This window comes from Pan troglodytes, chromosome 13 (genome assembly GCF_028858775.2).
Source record: "Pan troglodytes isolate AG18354 chromosome 13, NHGRI_mPanTro3-v2.0_pri, whole genome shotgun sequence".
NCBI lineage: Eukaryota > Metazoa > Chordata > Mammalia > Primates > Hominidae > Pan > Pan troglodytes.
The window spans coordinates 58,418,701-58,436,948 of record NC_072411.2 but is presented as its reverse complement, the minus strand read 5'-3'; the positions used below and the strand labels follow the sequence as shown (position 1 = coordinate 58,436,948).

Genomic DNA, 18,248 nt, shown 5'->3' with positions numbered 1-18,248 from the left:
GATGATGATTATGAAAGAAAACAAAAGAGGCTAAGAAAAGAAGAAAACCAGAAGAGAAAATATGGGAAGTGGAAGAGATCCCAATGAGACCTATCAGTAAGGAGGCTTTATGCCATTCAGACAGATAAATGTAAAGCCACCAGAAACAACATCAACAACAAAAGAAGAACGGGAATGTTGAAGCTTTTCTCCTTAAAACTAAAAATAAATGCCATTTCTTTATAAAACTAAGCTTCATTATTAGTGATCATACTTCACAGTTGTTGGAGCTTAGAAAACAGTACCCTGGGCTGGGCGTGGTGGCTCACGCCTGTAATCCCAGCACTTTGGGAGGCCCAGGTGGGCAGATCACCTGAGGCTGGGAGTTCGAGACCAGCCTGACCAACATGGAGAACCCTCGTCTCTACTAAAAATACAAAATTAGCCGGCCATGGTGGCACATGCCTGTAATCTCAGCTACCTGGGGGGCTGAGGCAGGAGAATCTCTTGAACCCGGGAGGCAGAGATTGCGATAAGCCAAGATTGCACCATTGCACTCCAGCCTGGGCAACAAGAGTGAAACTCCATCTCAAAAAAAAAAAAAAAAAAAAAAAAAGAAGGAAAGAAAATAGTATCCCGAAATATGGCATGTTGACATGCTGAACTGAAGAAGCCGCCGGGCCTCCCTGACCTCCCCCTACTTCACACCCCAGAGTCTCTCCCTAAGCCTTTATCTGCCTGCAATCCAGATCCATCTAAAGGAATAATTGTTTTTTCTTTCTCTCTCTGTAAGGCCAAGAATGAACCCACACCTGAACAGAAGCTTTCACAAGACAATGTACAAATTAATCTGTTCTCTGATCCACTCATTCTCCCTAATAATGCCCTCAACAGAATTCGCCTTCTTCCCCCTCCCATAACATACACCAGGATGGTATGAAAGCTTCGGAATCACGGTGCTTGGGTAATCACTGTGATTCTCCCCTTGTATACATGTTAAATAAATCTGAATGCCTTTTATCCTATTAATCTGCTTTATGTCAGTGATTTCCAGTGAACCTTCAGAGGGCCCAGGGGAAACTTTCACCTTGGCCCCACACAGTCCATTTGGCTGGTCAGGGAGAATGGGTAGAAGTCCCTTGGTTGCTATCGCATAATTCATGGTATATTATTTCTCAAACTTGCAACATTTATACATACCACTCACTATTTTTGGTCCTTTTTTTATTATTAATGTAACATTTTTCTTTTTCTCTCTCTCTTTTTTCTTTTTTTGAGATGTTGTCTATTTCTGTCGCCCAGGCCAGAGTGTAGTAGCGCGATCTTGGCTCACTGCAACCTCCGCCTCCCAGGTTCAAGCAATTCTCCTGTCTCAGCCAAGTAGCTGGGATTACAGGTGCCCACCACCACGTCCGGCTAATTTTTGTGGGTTTTTTTTTTTCTTCCTTTTGAGACGGAGTCTTGCTCTGTCACTTAGGCTAGAGTGCAGTGGCTCGATCTCCGCGCACTGCAACCTCTTCCTCCCGAGTTCAAGCAATTCTCCTGCCTCAGCCTCCCGAGTAGCTGGGACTACAGGCACGTGCCACCATGCCCAGCTATTTTTTGTATTTTTAGTAGAGATGGGGTTTCACCATATTGGCCAGGCTGGTCTCGAACTCCTGACCTTGTGATCCGCCCACCTCGGCCTCCCAAAGTATTCAGATTAGAGGCGTGAGCCATGGCACCCAGCCTAATGTAACATTTTTCTTCAAATCAATTTACTTGTTATTCTTTATTTTTATTTTTAGAGATGGGGTCTCTGTTGCCCAGGCTGAAGAGTAGTGATACAATCACAGCTCACTGCAACCTGGAACTCCTGGGCTCAAGCAATCCTCCTACCTCAGCCTCCCAAGTAGCTGAGACTACAGGCATGTGCCAATATGCCTGATTAGGAAATCAACTTACTTTTGATAAAATATAACTTTTTCCTAGGAAAAAGTTTCCATGAATTACCCATGGAATTATATTCCATGTAATAATATATTACATATATTTGAATATATGTAAAATAAAGAAAAATTGTAAAATGCCCATATGCCACCAAAAGCATCTCACGAACTAACAGTGTTTGGAAAATCCAAACATAATAGGTGCTCAATAAATATGTGGTAAATTAAGGAATAAATTGACTTATTTTTAGTAGCTTGTTCAGGAACTGGAATACACAAGATACAAATAAGAAATCATTGCCTATTAAGACTTTGCCTCTCCTGACATATGTTTAATTGTAATAATCAAAGTCTCAGGGTTTACCTAATGATTGGTATTAATCAAATAAAATTTGGTAACATTTCAGTGATCCTTTTTTATTGATCACTCACCTTGCAAAGAATGAGATCAAAGAAAAAGCAGAAAGTGGTCCCAAACAGATTCTTCTGAATAAAATTGATCAAATCACTCTTCAACAAATACCTACAATATGAGAGACACTGTGCTAGCTTCTGAAAATGCAAAGATAAATAATCCTTAATCCTGAACTAAACTGCTGTAGTTCAGTTTAGTTTAATTTAATGAGGAAACCAGACAGTTAAACAAATAAATGCAATGCAGAGTGGTAAGTATGACAGGTATGTTTCAGTGCCACAGGATTACAAAGGAATAAGTGACCAAAAGTGCCTGAGTAAAGCCAAGGTGAGGTTTTTAAATTTAAATTTAAATTTAAATGATTCTTGAGTGCTATTAAGGTTACAGGACCTGGATGTTAGCTGCTACCTGACTCTGCTGAAACCTTCACCACTCTTCCTCACCAATATTTTCTAACCTCTTATTTGTTTTGTTTTTTATCCACAGCACTTATCATGATTTAGCATACTACATATTTTGTCTTATTTATTGTGTCTATTGCCAATCACCCCATATTAGAATGTGAGTGTCACAAGGGCAGGGATATCTGTCTGTTTTGTTCACTGATGTATCATCAGTGTCTGAAAGAGTGACACATAAAAGTTCTAAATGAAATATTTAAAAGGTGGACAAAGCTCACACCTATAATCCTAGCACTTTGGGAGGCCAAGGTGGGAGCATTGCTTGAGCCCAGGAGTTTGAGGCCAGCCTGGGCAACATAGTGAAACCCTGTCTCCATTAAAAAAAAAAGAAAAAAAAAAAAAACTAGCTGGGCATGATGACTCATGCCTGTAGTCCTAGCTTCTCAGGAGACTGAGGCAAGGGGATACCTGGAGCCTGAGAAGTCAAGGTTACAATGATCTGTGATCCCACCACTGCACTCTGGCCTGAGTGACAAGGTGAGATGTGGTCTCAAAAAAGAAAAGAAATATTTTAAAATGACCTAAATAGTTAACGAAAAGTAAAGAGTTTGGATGAGACTTCCCTTCTTCTACTCTTCCACAGTTTAATAAAAACACATGCTGTCTGCAATTGCAAAATCGTGGAACCAACCCAAATGCCTGTCAACCAACGAGACTGTGGTATATACATATATATATATGTATATACAACCAAAGAACTGTGGTATATACATATATGATAGAATATTACTCAAGATAAAAAGGAATGAATTAAGTGTATTTGCAGAGACCTGGATGAGACTGGAGGCTATTTTTTATTTTATTTTATTTATTTTTTTGGAGACGGACTTTCGCTATTGTTGCCCAGGCTGGAATGCAATGGCACAATCTTGGCTCACCGCAACTTCCATCTCCTGAGTTCAAGTGATTCTCCTGCCTCAGCCTCCTGAGTAGCTGGGATTATAGGCATGTGCCACCACACCCGGCTAATTTTGTATTTTTATTAGAGACAGGGTTTTTCCACGTTGGTCAGGCTGGTCTCAAACTCCCGACCTCAGGTAATCCACCCGTCTCGGCCTCCCAAAGTGCTGGGATTATAGGCATGAGCCACAGTGCCTGGCCCTGGAAGCTATTATTCAAAGTGAAGTAACTCAGGAATGGAAAACCAAACATCGTATGTTCTCACTGATATGTGGGAGCTAAGCTATGAGGACACAAAGGCATAAGAATGATACAACGGCTGGGCGCGGTGGCTCATGCCTGTAATCCCAGCACTTTGGAAGGCCGAGGCGGGTGGATCACGAGGTCAAGAGATCGAGACCATCCTGGCCAACATGGTGAAACCCCGTCTCTACTAAAAATACGAAAAAATAGCCGGGAGTGGTGGCGGGCGCGTGTAGTACCAGCTACTCGGGAGGCTGAGGCAGGAGAATGGCGTGAACCCGGGAGGCGGAGCTTGCAGTGAGCAGAGATCGCGCCACTGCACTCCAGCCTGGTCCACTGAGCAAGACTCTGTCTCAAAAAAAAAAAAAAAAAAAAAAGAATGATACAATGGACTTGGGGGATTTGGGGGAAAAGGGTGGGAGGGAGTGAGGGATAAAAGACTACAAATATGGTGCAGAGTATACTGCTCGGGTGATGGGTGCACCAGAATCTCAGAAATCACCACTAAAGAACTTACGTAACCCCAATAACCTATGGGAAAAAAAATGTCGTCATTATATTGTCTGAAAGAGGAAATAGGAGCCCATTAACTCATCATATAATTTCTGAATCTAGTTAGATATTATATGACATTTTATATCCTTATTTAACAATAGATATTAAAGGTCTATTTATCCCTTTTAGAGCTGTTATTGTTATTTAGAATATTTATGGAATAATTGATGACATCTCCATTTGAAAAATGTAAATGGGAATGATATAATAATCATTGAAAAACCAAGTTTTTGTTAAAGTAATGCTAGTCCCAATAACATTTGAAAATATATTTAGAACTCATCCACTTTGAATGTAAAAAGTTTATTTCTTTTTTAATAACATTCACTAATATTAATAATATGCTTGAAAAGCCATTGAAGTGTCACAGAGTTACAGAGCTAGAAAGTAACTTAGATTATTTGGTTCACATCTTTTCCATAAAGCATGTAAATATCTAAGCTACTCAGGATTCAAATATTTCTTAGTACAAAAACACATTTAGATATATCTATAAGAAGCATTATGAATCCTTTCAGATAACAGACCTAATCTTTAAATTTTAATGTGAACGTTTGACCTCACATTGATTCTCTCCCCTTGGGCTTCACATCAATTATCACAGAACTGTTGGGTTTAACCTGCAGTTTATATACAATTTAAAGAATGGAGAAACATAGGTTGATAGTCACTTATACATTATTTATGTTCAACAACAATACTCTGCTTTAAAACATCAATTCTGAAAGCAATATTCTAATTTCACTTAGAATATTGAAATAAGAATACATTGATGACATTTGTTCTTTATTTATATTCCAATTTTTAAATGGAAGAGTGAGAATAACATCAAGACCCTATTCTTTAATAATAAGGAAAATCAAACTTTGTCCCCAAGTGATATGTGCATTTGCATCAACTCTTCTTAATTTAACCTTAAAGTTATTTAAGCAGAAGTGACTGAATTTTTGAAGCAAACTAAATTCAATTGAATATTTCTGCTTATTCATTAATTATATTGAGCATATAAATCACTTTATTCATATTTTCCACACTCCCATGGAAAAAGATTCAGGAATTATTTATTTATTTATTTGAGACAGAGTTTTGCTCTTATTGCCCAGGCTGGAGGTCAATGGCACGATCTTGGCTCACCACAACCTCCGCCTCCTGGGTTCAAGCGATTCTCCTGCCTCAGCCTCCCAAGTAGCTGGGATTACAGGCATGCACCACCACGCCTGGCTAATTTTGTATTTGTAGTAGAGACAGGGTCTCACCTTGTTGGCCAGGCTGGTCTTGGACTCCCGACCTTAGGTGATCCGCCCACCTCTGCCTCCCAAAGTGCTGGGATTACAGGTGTGAGCCACCGGGCCAGGCCTTATTTATTTTTATTTTTATTTATTTATTTATTTTTTGTGGTGAAGTCTCACTCTGTCACACCCAGGCTGGAGTCCAGTGGCATGATCTCGGATCACTGCAACCTCTGCCTCCTGGGTTCAAGTGATTCTCCTGCCTCAGCCTCCCACGTAGCTGGGACTACATGCACGAACCACCACACCTGGCTAATTTTTTTGTATTTTTAGTAGAGACGGGATTTTGCCATGTTTGCCAGGCTGGTCTCAAACTCCTGACCTCAGGCGATCCACCTGCCTCAGCCTCCCAAAGTGCTGGAATTGCAGGCATGAGCCACCTCACCTGGCTGATTATTACTTTCAATATCACCCCCACCAAGATAGCTCTAAAAAGAATAAGCAAAGGTTATGGAATATTGATGAAATAAAGAGTTGTCATTTTTACGAGCTCAGAGAAAATATATTTTGGCTCTATGCAGTTTCTTCTCTCAGTTTTATAATTACTTGTCCTCTTAACACGTTGCTCATCTTTCCCCCAACCCCACCCACCCTCAGACAGTGTCTTGCTCTGTCACCCAGGCTGGAATGTAGTGGCATGATTACAGCTTACTGCAGCCTCAACCTCCAGGGCTCATGTGATCCTCCTGCCTCAGCCTCCCAAGTAGCTGGGACTACAGACACACACCATCATGCCAGACTAATTTTTGTATTTTTTGTAGAGACGGGGTTTCACTATGTTGCCCAGGCTGGTCTCAAACTCCTGAGTTTAATTGATCCACCTGTCTCAGCCTCTCAGAGTGCTGAGATTACAAGCATGAGCCACTCACTGCTCCTGGCATCATAGTTTTAAAAGGTATAATTTTCTGCTTACTGTTTTTTCTTTAGGATAATCCAAAGCCAAATGTTGCTCATCTTTATACTAGTTAGAAGAAGGTTTTACAATATTGGTTCTCATTTGTTACGTATAGCTAATATTTATTGAGCTAATTTTACTACGTGCCAGACACTGTGGAAGAGCTTTATGTGCATTAGCCCATTTAATTCTCACAGCAACCCTATAAGATACATACAATTGTATGCCCTTTTTACCAAGAAGAAAACTGAGACAGAGGGGCTAAATGCCCCCATCAAAATTACAGAACTAGTAAAAGATGGAGATGGAATTGAAACCTTGGCAGTCTGACCAAATCCTGTATTTTTTTTTTTTTTTTTTACAGACGAAGTCTCACTCTGTGCCAGGCTGTAGTGCAGTGGCAAGATCTCGGCTCACTGCAACCTCCGCCTCCCGGGTTCAAGCAATTCTCCTGCCTCAACCTTCCAAGTAGCTGGGACTACAGGCATCCACCACCATGCCAGGCTAATTTTTTTTGTATTCTTAGTAGAGATAGGGTTTCACCATGCTGGCCAGGCTAGTCTCGAACTCCTGACCTCAAATGATCCACCCACCTTAGCCTCCCAAAGTGCTGTGATTACAGGCGTGAGCCACCACTCCTGGCCAAATCCTATACTCCTAAGGATTGTACAATGGGGCAAGTTTTTCATACAGTTGTCTGCAGATATTTTTAAAGGCTGACTAATAAATCCTACGTCTTTGCAGCTCAATACTACTAAGAGAAGCTTTGCATGGTTTCAGTGTTTTCAAATGACGTGGCCAAGCACTTTTGCTCCGGATGGTAAACTGAAACAAAGAAGCAACTTCATATCTGAGTGAGGTTGGTTTTCCTGGCTAGGCATATATTCCTAAAGCCCATGAAAGATTATGTAGGAAGAATTCTTATCAATGATTCAAACATTTTAAATGCTATTTTTATAATTTGTATTGATTCTTTAATACAGGATCTTAAATTCAGATAATGACCATTAGTTTTTGGAATTCCTTACCCTTCTGAAGAACAACTTCAGGTTTAAAGACCCTTAAGGTCATAGCAGAAAACATTTTATTAGTTCAATGTCTTTCAGCTACTTGGTGCTAACGGAAAAACTGCTAGAAATTCTCATTGCTGCTTTGTTTAATATACAGAATTTATATTCTGTATATTAGATTCTGTATATACAGATTACAATCCCAGCACTTTGGGAGGCTGAGGCGGGTGGATCACATGAGGTCAGGAGTTTAAGACAAGCCTGGCCAATATTGTAAAACCCCGTCTCTACTAAAAATACAAAAATTAGCTGGGCAGGGTGGTGGGTGCCTGTAATCCCAGCTACTTGGGAGGCTGAGGGAGGAGAATTGCTTGAATTCAGGAGGTGGAGGTTGCAGCGAGCCAAGATCACACCATTGCACTCCAGCCTGGGTGACAAGAGTGAAACTCCATCTCAAAAAAATTTAAAAATAAAAAAAGAGAGAGAGAGAACTTATGTGACTGGAAAGTCATACAAATGAAGTACACAGACAATTTGTTATGGAGCCTAGACAAGTTGTTAAGAACATAAGCTCTAGAGTCAGAATTCCAGCCTTCTACTTACTTTTTGAAGGATTTTTAAATAAGCTACTTACCCCCTTGTTTTTTCATCTGTTAACAAGAAGTGTTCTAGTTTATGGTAATTATTTTGCTGTTCAAGTTAGACAACATCTAGTTTCTTATAAACACTATATGTAGTATTATTTATTTTCACCAACCCTATTATTTTTCTCCCACAACATAGAATTTGTCTTACAAGTGGGGAAAATAATCACGTTAAAGTGGAAGTAATTTGTCTACGTTAGACATTCTGTTAATTGACCAAATGGAGTGTTCCTTTTACCAGTGCAATATCCTTTTGTGGCAAATGCTGTATATATATATAATTGAGGAAAGGGGAAAAGTGAAGAGGTCTCCAAGTAACTAATAGCAGTATTTACCTTTTAAGCACAAAATCTAGATAAGGTGGTCATTAATCCTAAGGAGCAAAACAGAGTCAAATGGTATATGACTTTGTAATGCAGCACTTTGCCATACATGAGTAAAACTAAAAAATAAAGACAAATGTGTTAATGGTTCAACCAAAGTTAAACCTGGAAGCTCCTATCAGGGTATCTTATTTAGGTGAGACGGGAGGGTTGCTTGAGTCTAGGAGTTCAAGATCAACCTAGGCAACACAGCAAGACCCCATCTCTAGAAAAAATATGGTAATCTTTTTTAAATAGAGCAAATCAGAAAATTCACAAAGCTAAGATGACTAGTAAATATATTATGTGCCAAAACACATATATAGATTTTGCAATGATATTTATAGGATTGAATGTGAAAATAAAAGTATGTTATTGCCTCTCTGAGGTTTTGTGTCCTCCTTGCTTTGTGTTATGCCTGTGTCTGCAACTTTTCACAATCATTAATTACATTTAATGCTTCTAGCTCCTAAAATAGTCATGAAAATAGAACTACAAACCTTTAGACTAGGAATTATTCTAGAAACTCATTCAGATCCTTCTGTAGTTTATAAGCATGATGACTGAGTATTCACCCGCATGTGTGAGACGTGCTGCCCTTAAACTTTGTTATGGTGTCACACACTGCCAGCCTGAAATGGAAGAAAAATAAATAAATAAAAGCAAAAAGCTAATTTTTAAAAAGTGGCTGTCAATTACTTTTATCATCTATAAGCCTTCCTTTTTTCTTCTTTTTGAGATGGGATATTGCTCTGCTGCCTAGGCTGGGGTGCAGTGGCACAATCATAGCACACTGTAGCCTCAGATTCCTGGGTTCAAGGGATCCTCTGCCTCAACACACCTGGCTAATTTTTTTATTAGCTGGTGTCTCACTGTGTTGACCCAGGCTGGTGTCAAACTCCTGGCCTCAAGGGATCCTCCTGCCTCAACCTCCCAAAATGTTGGGATTACAGGCATGAACCACCATACCTGGTCCAGGATGTTAACTTTGGAGAATAGTTTATTTATGGAATATAGGTCCTCTCTCCTAACTATGCTGAATTGTTCCTTGACTTTCTAGGTTTTTTTGTTTTTGTTTTTTAAAGATGGAATCTCCCTCTGTCATTCAGTTTGGAGTACAGTGGTGAAATCATAGCTCACAGCAACCTCAAACTCCCAGGCTCAAGTGATCCTCCCACCTCAGCCTCCTGAGTAGCTAGGACTACAGGCATGCACCACCATGCCTGGCTAATTTTTTTTATTTTTTGTGGAGTTGGGGGTCTGCCTATGTTGGCCAGGCTGGTCTTGAACACCTGGCCCTGAAAGATCCTCCCACCTCAGCTTCCCAAAGAACTGGGATTATGATGTCAGCCACCACACTCAGCAGACTTTCTACTATTATTGTTGTGTTTAGCTTTGTGTTGCTTTAACTGTCAAGAACTAATATTAAGAATGAAGTTAATGGTATTAATGCACAAATATACTGGTCTCTGCCAAGTCAAAAATGTAAGACTATAGTATCCTAACTGCTGAGTTACTTCTTGATAACCTAATGCATTAGTTTGCTAGAGCTGCCAATAACAAGTATCACCAATTGTGTGGCTTAGAAATTTATTGTCTCAGTTTTGGACGCCACAGATCCAAGATCAAGGTGTTGGCAGAAATGATTTTTCTGTGGGCAGAAAGGGAAAATCTGCTGCATATCTCTTTCCAGCTTCGGGTGGTTTTTTTCTTAGTTTATAGAAGCATCACCTGAACCACGGCCTTCATCTTCAGATGGTATGCGTGTCTCTCTGCCCAACCTTTCCCTTTCATAAGGACACCAGTCCTATTGGATTAGGGTCCACCATAATGACCTCATCTTTACTTGATCACCTGCAAAGACCTTGTTTCCAAATAAGGTCATATTTCGAGGGGTTAGGACTTCAACATGCAAATTTTTGACTTCAACATGCACATTTTTGGGCAACAAAATTTAACTCATAACACAATAGCCTACCTGGCCTCACCCAAACTTCACCCAGCAGCCAAGATCCTTCAGGAACTGGCTGCATTTGCCTTTCTTGTCTTTTTTTTTTTTTTTTTACCAGGTGCAGTGGGGCAATCACAGCTCACTGCAGCCTCAACCTTCCAGGCTCAAGAGATTCTCCCACCTCAGCCTCCCCTGTAGCTGGGACTACAGAGGTGCACACCACCATGCCTGGCTAGTTTTTTTTATTTTTTGTAGAGATGATGGGCAGGGGGTGGTCTCCCTACGTTGCCCAGACTGGTCTCAAACTCCTGGGCTCAAGCCATGCATCCAGCTCGGCCTCCCAAAATGCTGGGATCACAGGCCAGAGCCACTGCACCCAGCCTGCAGTCAGCATTTCTAACCAGTTCCCAGGCGATGCTTTCAAGACCTCTTTTAGCACTACATGTTTTCAGCTTAATCAAACTTTTTTATTTTCTCCTAAACTGCAAACTTTCCATATTTCAAAACAATATAAAAAGTTCTCAGACTATTAATGCGGAGAAGAATCTTGGTAATTTAGAACACTACCTTTGGCCAGGCTCAGTGTCTAACGCCTATAATCCTAGCAGTTTGGGAGGCCAAGGTGGGCAGATTACTGGAGCCCAGGAGTTCAAGACCCGCCTGGGCAACATGGCAAAACCCCATGTCTACAAAAAATACAAAAATTAGCCGGTGTGGTGGCGCATGCCTGTAGTCTCAGCTCCTCGGGAGGCTGAGGTGGGAGGATCATCTGAGCCTGGGGACCTCAAGGCAACAGTGAGCCGTGATTGCGCCACTACACTCTAGCCTGGGTGACAGAGCAAGACCCTGTCTCAAAAAAAAAAAAAAAAAAATTACAGCATGGAGACAGCAGAGGATTAAATAAGTGCAAGGATTCACTAACGTTTGGGAGCAAAAGAGTAATATAATAAATGCAATGATTAAGAAAAATAGACATTTTTGGAGAGTAATTTTGCAATATTTAAAATGTACTCACCCTTGGATTTAGCAATTTTTCTCCCAGGAATTTATCCTGCAGGTGTTCTCATACATGAACAAAATGGCATTCATTCAAGGCATTCACTGTAGCATTGTTCCTACTAGCAAAAGATTAGAAACAGTCTAAATGTCCTCTGCCAAAGAACTAGCTCAGGTAATTATGGTACCTCACTGTCTTCATGCATCTTACAATTACAGCTAGGTTCTTTATTTCCATGCTTTGATTCTAATCCTTAGGAAACTTGGCCTTGGGGTACTGCTTGTTATTGTGAGATAGAAAAAATAATGTTTTAATTCCTAGTCCATAAAAGACAGTTTAAAAAATGAACATAGAGCCACTAAAAAGATAAAGTTAGCTCTATGTGTTCTAAGAAGGATAATTTTCCAAGATATATATTTCTGGGGGGAGAAAAGGATATGAGCATAACAGTATGTATAGTATGTACCATTTGTGCTTAAAAATAAATTGCATGTCTCTCAAAAAAGAGATTAAAAAAATTTTTTTAATAAAAGTTGCAATGTTTATATCCACATAGAAATATTTGTGAAGGGAAATACAGGACACTGATAACAATGGTTTCCTCTAGGAAAGGAAACCTGGGATCTGTTGCTGAGGCTGGAGTGCAGTGGTGCGATCTCAGCTCACTGCAACCTCCGCCTCCTGGGTTCAAGAGATTCTCCTGCCTCAGCCTTCCGAGTAGCTGGGATTACAGGCATGAGCCACCATGCCCGGCTAATTTTTGTATTTTTTAGTAGAGATGGGGTTTCACCATATTAGCAAGGCTGGTCTCAAACTCGTGACCTCAGGTGATCCGCCCGTCTTGGCCTCCCAAAGTGCTGGGATTACAGGCTGAGCCACTGTGCCAGGCTAGGCATACTTTTCAATGAGTACTCTCTCATACCTTTTGAATTTTGCACCATACATGTGGGTTTCTTATGAAAAAAAACATATATTTTAAAAGACCCAAATAACTTGGGAAGAAGAAGAAGAAAGAGCTTTAGGAAGGGAAGTGAAAGCTATTTCTGCCAAGCGGCACAGCTCTGAAGTAGTTGAATAAATGCTTCACCCAGAGATGAGAGTCAAGAGAAAGGTAAAGAATTCCCACTCACATTTCCTCCACCATGAGGACTCTGTATGGATTTAAAATTAATTCAATTTTGGAATAAAGAAATGACTGAATTTTCCAAAATTAAGGAAGGAAGAAAGAAAAGGAGGGAGAGAGAGAAGAAGTAGGGGAGGGAAAGGAAAAAATGCAATTGGTAGCAGCATGCAGGATGGCAGAGGAAATCTGAGGTTTCCTGGGTAGCCCAGGGAGTGAGCTGATAATTGTCTGCACTGTGTAGGAGAGATTGGCATGAGGAGGGAGAATAAGAGTCAATGCCATTTTAAAAGGAGAAGTCAGGCTTGTTGACTAATTGGATATGCTTGAGAACTAGGAATGAGCATATCATGAGCAGGATGATTTTGCAGTGACAGCTTTCCAGGAAAAATTGCTGCATTCTCAACATCTGCATGCATCTGAGAATTACACCTGGATTCTTCACTTCCATGCCTTGATTTTAATCCTTAGGAAAGTAGGCCTTAGGGTACTACTTGTGATTCTAAAATGGAATAAGTAATGATTTAATTCCCAGCCAGTAAAGGGCAATCCAAATGACTGGCTCCACCATTTCCCTAGGGCTAGTTTGTAACCTGGGACAGAAATAAGCTGTGTGTATTAAATCAATACGATCACTCACAGGTGAAAAAAAAAAAAAAAGGCATTGCTTTGGTGACTTTGTATTATATGAACTATTTCTGTTTCTGAACTGTTTACTTTCTTCAGATGATATAAGCCTGGCCACTTTTCTATGATGAGCTAACACCAGCTAGGAACTTGGTACCTTGAGCAAGTGCTCCAAGGTGCTATGACGCAACTTACAACCCCTGCCTGTCGCACTGGGTGTCACAATGGCCAGGGTTGCCTAAAAGAGAAGATTGTGTAACACTTCACAGTGCTCAAGTGCTTTCCTTCTCTCTACCAGCTTCAATGGGAGCTTCTTATCTGAGCATGGGACCAGAGGAGACCAGGGGAAGTGTTATGTGTACCACCCAGAAGGCACTGTTGGTCATCCTCTGATCTCTTCAAGCTTGACCACGCGGATAATGAAATCACTGCCTACTACAGCATTCCCGATGTGAAACAGGATTACTACACAGTATATCTATGAAACACTGTGACATATGTGTTTGTCATGTTTTATTATTCAGAATTAGCAAAAGAAGTGGGGGTCTGCCTGCCTCCACAGATGCCACTGTCCTGTTTCTCCAACTTTGGCTCCTCAATTCTTGTCATTCCCTAAGGCTGCGTCCTCAGCACTCTTTTCTCTGTGTGATATTCTCCATTTCCACATTTTTGCATTTCACCCATCAGGTGATTGACTTCCAAATCCACTTCTGTAGCCTTGATTTCTCCTGGGGTTGATCTAACCACCTAGCAGGTACCTCTTCCTACTTACTTCAAAGTCAGAATTTCCAAAAATGAGCGCTTTACACCACCCCTTTCCTTCCAGTATTTTCTCTTCCTTACTTTTCTACACTACACCCCAAGTCTATCAAGCACGTAAGGTAGATTCCTAGAGTAATTTTTCTTCCTCCTTCTGTCTTGCCATGCACCTCATGCTAGAGCTGTGGCCTTGGTTCAGGACCTCGTCACCTCTCTACTCCGATTCTAACTACCTCTTGAATGGATTTCTCTATTTTTAGTTTCTCCTCTTTCTACTTCTCTGTCACACTGTTGCCTGAATATTCCTTCAAATGCTCCGAACCTTCTTTGCAACAGAGTTTACCTTATTCCAACAAGCTGGGAATGTGTCCTAAAAATTTTCTCATGGTTTTTGTTGTCTCCTTGTAGTGTTATCATCATCGACGAATTTCTCTAAATGTAAATGTTTCTTTTTTTTTTTTTGGAGACGGAGTCTCACTCTGTTCCCTAGGCTGGAGTGCAATGGCACAATCTTGGCTCATCGCAATCTCTGCCTCCTGGGTTCAAGGGATTCTCCTGCCTCAGCCTCCTGAATAGTGGGATTACAGCCGCACCACCATGCCCAGCTTTTTTTTTTTTTTTTTTTTTTTTTTGGTATTTTTAATAGAGACAGGGTTTCACACATTGGCCAGGCTGGTCTTGAACTTCTGACCCCAGGTGATCCACTCACCTCGGCCTCCCAAAGTGCTGGGATTATAGGGGTGAGGCACCACGCTTGGCCTAAACTTTTCTTAAACTTTAATATTATTAGTCTATATCACATCCTGGGTAATGAGTTCTCTAAGTTTACCATGTTTGGGGTAAAAGTGTTTCTCAATTTGTGTTAAGATTCTAGCAAAATACTGCTCAAACTAAGTTTAAAGGCTAATTTTGTTGTTGTTGTATGTTTTTTTAGAGACATGGTCTTGCTCTGTTGCAAAGGCTGGAGTGCAGTGGCACAGTATAGCTCACTGCAGCCAGCCTCAAACTCCCAGGCTCAAGCAACCCTCCAACCTTAGTCTCCCAAGTAGCTGGAACTACAGGTGTGTACCACCACACCTGGGTAATTTTTTTTTAATTTTTAATTTTTATTTTTTGTAGAGACAAGGTCTCACTATGTTGCCCAGGCTGGTGTCAAACTCCTGGCCTCAGTTGATCCTTCTGTCTCGGCCTCTCAAAGTGCTAGGATTACTGGTGTGAGTTACTACACTTAGCCCACCACTTATTGTTTAAGGGCAATTTACTGACTCATATAAACACAAAATCCAGAATTTTTTCTAGTCAGGCATGGCTGCTTCTAGTGGCTCAATATCATATTAGGAATATGTTTGTCTCTTTCTTCTGGACAACCCAAACTATACACTCAACCTGTTTGAACAACCCAGCAAAAAGACAGTTTTTACTTAAAACTTCTGCAAGAGAGTTTCGGCAAGGACTTTTCATTGTCCCAGATTTAGTCACATACCCATCTCTAAAAAAGTGCAGTGCCAAGGGAAAATATCTGATGAGACCTGTTTTACACACCTGCTATTGTGACAGAGAAATACAGAAAAAGAGGCAAGTTAACCTAACACAAATCTCAAAGTATTGATTATCTATAGAACAGAAGGTTTCTTGTACCAGAAGGAGTTGGGTGGACTGCTGGATGCACATGCGTGCAGGCGCACACACACACACACACACACACACACACCCCCTTTGAATGCTTTTGGCTACATGTAACAAAATCCTCAACTCAAACGTACTTAAACAATAGAGTTCTTTAATTTACCTAACCAAAAGTCTGCATAAAAAAATGTCAGGATGGTGTAGAGCCTTTTTCTATTTTCCTGCTGGATCACCCTCTGTCTTCCTTCAAGTCATAGGATGGTTGGGGCAGCTCCAAGCATTACACTCTCATACAAGGAGAAAGGGTAAGAGAGATCTTCCGTATCATCTTTCCCAGAAACTCCTAGCTGACTATTCTTGCCCTCATTGGCAGGGATTCAGTGAAAAGCACACCTCAGATCAATTTGGAAAGAAAAATGAGATAATTGGCTTAGGGCACCACATTTGTTCCTTGGGCTAGGCAAACTAGAATGGACTTTTAGCAAGAAAAAATAAATAAATAAAAAGGCCTTTAGGTAGGCCACTAGTAATGTTTTACATAAGACTTTTTTCCTTGTGTTCTGAAATTTTTTTTTTTTTTTTTTTTTGAGACAGGGGCTCACTTTGTCGCCCAGGCTGGAGTGCAGTGGCACGATCTTGGCTCTCTGCAGCTTCGACCTCAGGCCTTCCACTTGAGCATCACCATTGGCTGGTGAGGCCTCATTTTTATTGCCCTGCTCCCTCAGTTCCACCAGCTCATTTTTAAACTCCCTATTTATTTGCCTTTGTTTGTTAGGTTACATGTTCAAAATAAAAACTTTGAGAAGCCCTGAACTAAATAATCTAAGATTCTTTAGATTTCTGAAGTTAGGATTCAAAATTAAAAACAATATTTAAGAATCTCGGGGGCCAGGCACAGTGGCTCACCCCTGTAATCCCAACACTTTGGGAGACAGAGCAGGGAGGATTGCTTGAGCTCAAGACTTTGAAGCCAGCCTGGCTAACATAGCGAGACACCTCTCTCTTCTCTCCAATAAATAAATAAACAAACAAATAAATAAATAAATAAAATTAGCCATGCATGGTGGTGCACACCTGTAGTCCCCACCATGAAAGTGAGGCCTTACCAGCCAATGGCCCTGAAGCACCTCTGGAAAGGTACATCACTTCAGAATGGGATTTTAAAACCCCATTTCTCCCCCATTTCTTTCATTTTAAAGAATAAACTAAAGTTAGAAGAAGTAAAATGAGTTGACCTTGTTCTTCCACAGGTTATTTAGGATTATAGTCTGATTCTCTAATTCCCTAATCCCTTCATATCTTTTATGTCTTTATAATTCTGTATTTGTCTTCAGATTTTGCTCTTTACCCACACACTAAGAAGTCCTTAAAGATGAATCTTAATGGAGAAGTCATTACCTTATTTCAGTAGCCTTTTATGATCTTTCTCTAACACCATTCAATTATTCTTAATATATAATGTCCTAAACTACATGCAGCATTTCAGTTTCAATACACAGTGACCTATTCTGTTGTAGACTGAACGGGCAGTGCTAAGCACTCCAACACTGAACATAATATTGTGTGTTCCAATCTTGCCTCTACGAGCCTCAGCTTCCTAACTCACGGGGTTGAAGTCCATGTGTAGTGTACTTAACATAGCCTGGTACACAGTTACTGCTATGTGTTAGCTGTTATTTTCTCATAACTTTTCCCCAAATTATTCTTGACCAAAGAATCTGGAAATTATTAGGTATTTCCCTCCCAGAGATAAAAAGCCAATGTTGCCTATACCCACAGCCTTTTATCTCGTATTTAGAATCATTTCCATAAATTCATTTCCTTCACTTTATTTTTTTCCCCTCCTATATCTTTTGTTGTATCATTCACAATTTCACTTTCCTTGGAAACTAAGGGTGAAGGATCAGACTCATACTAGTAGAGTTAAAAGGGGTCTTAAATGAAGGAAGGGGCAGCTTAGAGAATTCAGGTCACTTGGCTTGAATCATCAATATTTCAAGTTCCCTATGCAAATCACATAGTTCCAATTTACCAATTTCCAAATCATAAATTTGGGTCAGTGTTCAAATTTCTGTTCCCTGTTTCTTTGCCTCTGTTCCCAATTTCTAACAAATCTCCATTATGTATTTGTCTGAATAGGTAAAATAATAAAAGAAAAAAATGGCAGGGGGTTGGAGGGAGAGTTGTTATAAATTATCTAAGTGTCTGAAGATAGGCTAGGTGATTGTGTAATCCTGTGCATACATAACAAAATCTTCATTTGCCTCCTTCACCAAAGAGAGTTTCAGAAGAATCTCATAAAGTTCTAAAGAAGTTAGTATAATGAAAATTTTTGTAAATGTTAATGTTTTTCTAATTTTTTATAACTATGTGATTAAAAATTTAATTGCTTTCTCTGTTTTTGAATACACAAATACATGATTGTTGAGAGAATTACCAGGGTGTAAATGTCTTCTAGTAAGCAATAGAAAGGGACGTTTGCTATAA

The 18,248-nt window shown here is 40.2% G+C and overlaps 1 non-coding gene across 1 annotated transcript; it reads left to right on the top strand.

Annotated features, from left to right (window-relative positions):
- The first annotated feature begins 9,216 nt into the window (after nt 1–9,216).
- Nucleotides 9,217–9,319, top strand: LOC112208525 (small nucleolar RNA U13). The gene has a single exon (XR_002943000.1). It is a non-coding gene; the product is annotated as a small nucleolar RNA U13 (small nucleolar RNA).
- Nucleotides 9,320–18,248: the final 8,929 nt, after the last annotated feature.